General features: G+C 46.3%; 1 protein-coding gene across 1 annotated transcript in view; it reads left to right on the top strand.

Moving 5' to 3' along the window:
• Window positions 1-4,255, top strand: part of ZDHHC7 (zDHHC palmitoyltransferase 7) — a 32,682-nt gene continuing 28,427 nt past the window's right edge. Inside the window, exon 1 of the mRNA XM_024735789.1 lies at window positions 1-36. The gene's annotated coding sequence lies outside the window, so the exon portion shown is untranslated. The remainder of the gene's footprint in view (window positions 37-4,255) is intronic.

The following is a 4,255-nucleotide window of genomic DNA, read 5'->3' as shown; positions in this document are numbered from 1 at the left end:
GAGCCGCAGCGCCGGGCGACCCCGCCCGGGCCTCGGGTGAGTGCGGTGGGCCGGGGCGGGCTGCTCGCGCCCGGGTCTCCCGGCCACTCCAGGCCCCCGTCCGCCAGCCCCGAGCCCCCTGCTCCCTTTCCTCCACCCCACCCGGCACCTACGACCTTCTCGAGTTCCTCGGGGCACCTGTGTGCCAGCGCTTGTATTCTCTTCCAGGTGTCTCCTTGTCACTCCTTAGTGCATCTTTCGGGGTAGGGCCCGAATTGCAGCCCCAGCTTTTTGCCTGACCTTGGGTGTGACACTCAGGGCTCCGAGCCGCGGTTTTCTCCTTTAATAACTAATAACGGGGTTGTCGTTGGAGTCAGAAGAGTGGCAGTAAATCCTGTGTAAGCTGTAAGGAGTAGTTTATAGGCATGCATTACAGTGGGCTTCCTCTCACGTCGCCCATGGCTTCTCGAATGAATGCTCCAGTTCTTCCCTCCCTTGTAAGTTTTAATTTTTCTTTTTTATTCTTTGCCCACCTTCTTCCTCATCTTCCCTTCCCCTGCCAATGATCTTTGGGGGATTGCCTGCCAGGGCACCTGGGACAGTCAGGTCAGCCTTCAGGGCAATGTTTGCATCTTTTCTTGCTGTCGCCAAGGCTCATCTCTCCTGAGGCGTCATTGCTGCCTGAAACTAAGTTTCTTTCCGCTATTGGATGGACACACTTTATTGGCTTATGGGTAACCAGTTTTTTTTTTTGGGGGGGGGGGTTAAGAACTCTTTATGTAGCTGCTTTGTAGCTTCTTTTACTGACCAGGTGGTGTAAAGGGCTGTGCAAGCAATGCTACAGTGTCTAATGTTTGCAGTCTGCTTAGTGTTTGTACTTAATGTACATAGATTTATCTGTCTTACTACTGCTGTCTCAAATGGTCTAGAAATCTGGGCCAATGTATATTTCTTCTTAGACTCTTCACCTTAAAGATGATGAATTTAATCTGTTGATACTTTCACAAATTTTATTTGCTTAAAGTCACCTTTTTAAAAGTCAGATTTAATCTTTTTGATTCTGTCTTAACAAGGTTTACTTATCTGAAGTCACCTTTTTAGAAAGTCACCTTGGGGACTTCCCTGGTGGCTCAGTGGTTAAAAATCCGCCTGCCAATGCAGGGGACACGGGTTCGAGCCCTGGTCTGGGAAGATCCCACATGCCACGGGGCAACTAAGCCGTGGGCCACAACTACTGAGCCTGCGCTCCAGAGCCCACAAGCCACACCTACTGAGCCTGCGAGCCACAACTACTGAAGCCCACACGCCTAGAGCCCGTGCTCCGCAACAAGAGAAGTCACCGCAGTGAGAAGCCCGCGCACCACAACGAAGTGTAGCCCCCGCTCGCTGCAACTAGAGAAAGCCCGCGCCGTAAATTCGCTTCTTAGGAAGTCAGAATACTTTTTTTAAAAAATATTTATTTATTTTGGCTGTGCTGGGTCTTAGTTGCGGCATGCGGGATCTTCGTTGCAGCATGCAAACTTAGTTACGGCATGCGAACTCTTAGTTGCGGCATGTGGGATCTAGTTCCCTGCCAGGGATCAAACCCAAGCCCCTTGCATTGGGGGCACGGAGTCTTAGCCATTGGACCACCAGGGAAGCCCCAGAATACTTGATTAAAGAGAAAGGCTCTTGGGATATTTGAAAAACGGAATGGAACAGATGTCTTAAATTGCAGCTCTTGAAGATTCTGGTAAATAGAAGGGTCGAGTGACTGACATTATTTGGGTTGTGTGCTTTTAGGAATGAGGCTGGTAGGTGGGCTTTTCAGTTGTGAGGTGGAGGAGCATGAGACTATTTGATAGTAATTTCCTAAATAACTCATAAATCAACAACTGGAACTTTATTTCTTTTTCTTTTTTTTTTTTTTTTTGCGGTATGCGGGCCTCTCACTGTTGTGGCCTCTCCCGTTGCGGAGCACAGGCTCCGGACGCGCAGGCTCAGCGGCCATGGCTCACGGGCCCAGCCGCTCCGCGGCATGTGGGATCTTCCCGGACCGGGGCATGAACCCGTGTCCCCTGCATCGGCAGTCGGACTCTCAACCACTGCACCACCAGGGAAGCCCAACAACTGGAACTCTCTATGCACACATCTCACGTCAAAGCAAAGTGGGTAGAGATGTATACAGAAGTTTTCTTTTGTTATTTTTTATTATTTTTTTTTACCAATGACTCAGAGCCTGCCTCAATTACAATGAGTGAATTGGGAATTTTCAGCCTTGCTAATCAATGCGCTATGAAAGCAGAAATCCTCTTCTAGAAAGGACAGATATTAGCATGAATAGAATGACCCTCTCAGCGACAGAGAGAAAGTACTGAAGGGAACTTCGTATAAGAACAGTCTTGAGCCAGTCAAAAGTCTGGACATGCTTTTACATTCTTTCTGAAACTTACCTGCAAGGCTTGGACCCTTTGGTGACATAGATCACATAATCTTTGTTAATGTGAGGAAATGGAACGAGCAGTAAGTTCAGATGTGAAGTTAATGCTTGGGATGAACTGAGAAGTAGTTTTCCTGATGATTCCAGAATTTCCCTGCTCCAATCCATGCTGAGCAGCTCTACAAGATAGTTTTCTTAAAGCAGCTTTTTGGGGGTATGTTTCTTAAAAGTAATGTTTTAATTACAGAGGTAATACATGCTTGTTTTGTTAAAAAAAAAAAAAAAAGGAAGTTCGAACACTAGAGCAGAGCATAAAGTATAGAATCTAAACACTCACTCTTGCTCCCTTTTGTCCCCAAAGCCAGTTTCCAGGGTCAGGTTAGCAACTTGTTTGTGACCCTTCAGTTGTAGCACCTGAGAAGAGTTTGGGCCACCTGCAGAGTTGGTCAACTACAAAGTTGAGAGGGAACGGTCCACACAAGACCACCGCCACTTCTGACACCAGTTGCAAGTCGGGGGGTTCGCCAAGCCACCCTCAGGTTCGATTACTAGCTAGAAGGCCTCACAGAACTCACTGCAAGCTGTTGTGCTCAGAGTTATGGTTTCTTAAAGTCAGCCAAGTGAAGCGGCTCTCAGGACAGAATCTGGGGCTGTACCAGACATGGAGCTTCCCTTGTCCTCTCCCCAAGGAGCTGGAACGTAACTGGCGTTGACACGAGACACTGTGCACTGGGTATTGCCAACCAGGGATGCTCACCTGAGCCTTGGTGTTTGGAGTCTTTATTGGGCTTCTGTGACATGGGCATAAATGATTGATGGATTGACCGCCCACAAGGTTGATCTCAGTTTCCAGGTCAACTGATACTGCGTGACCCAGAGCCCCACCCTAAATCATGTTGGTCTTTCTGGTGTGGCCAGTCCCCACCCTAAATCAGATTGTCAGCCGATGATAAAGCCCAGACCTTCATTTGAGCATGATTAAATTCTTTATTACACAGCATCCTTCCTTCATTCATGGTACCTTCCTTAAAAATATACTTTTTAAAAAGAGATGTAGACTCACAGCTATAGAACAAACCAGTGGTTACCAGTGGGGAGAGGGAAGGGGAGGGGCAAGATAGGGGTGGGGGATGAAGAGGTACAAACCATCATTAATAAATATGCTCCAAGGATATATTGTAAAACTCAGGGAATACAGCCAGTTTTTTTATTTTTTAATTTTTTTATTTATTTGCTTTGTTGCACTGGGTCTCAGTTGTGGCAGGCGGGCTCCTTAGTGCCAGCTCATTGGCTCTTTAGTTGCAGCATGTGAGCTCCTCAGTTGTGGCAGGCAGGCTCCTTAGTTGTGGCTCCAGGGCTCCTTAGTTACAGCATAAATGGAATATAACCTTGAAAAATTGTGAATGTCATACACCTGAAACTTATATATTGTAAATCAACTATACCTCACTTAAAATTATATATATGTGTGTATATATATTATATATATACACACACTTTTTTTGCTTTACCATTGACAGAGGACTCTCCCTTATAGATCATAGAGCAGAGGCTGCTGGGAGAGTTCTCTCAACTTTGACTCCATTCCAGCTGAGATCTCTCTGAATGCCCATGTCTTTTTCTTCCCCTTGCCTCTGAGGAGGAGAAAACGCCTCCTTTCCAGTTTAACATGTGTCTGTACTTTGGTCTGCCTGTTAGGGGATGGCATTTAGTCACTTACTCTCACTTGCGTCTGATTTTTTTTTCTCTTTCACTCACTTCTTTGCCTCTATCTACAGACGTATTCTTGTTTTGCTTACTAGTTCGTTCTATCCTTGAAAAACCTCTAGTAGAATTTTTTTTTTTTTTTTAAATTTT

The sequence above is a fragment of the Neophocaena asiaeorientalis genome, unplaced genomic scaffold, assembly GCF_003031525.2.
Source record: "Neophocaena asiaeorientalis asiaeorientalis breed wild unplaced genomic scaffold, Neophocaena_asiaeorientalis_V1.1 scaffold40, whole genome shotgun sequence".
NCBI classification, from domain to species: domain Eukaryota; kingdom Metazoa; phylum Chordata; class Mammalia; order Artiodactyla; family Phocoenidae; genus Neophocaena; species Neophocaena asiaeorientalis.
The sequence above is the reverse complement of the archived record's forward strand: the minus strand, read 5'-3'. Positions and strand labels throughout refer to the sequence as shown.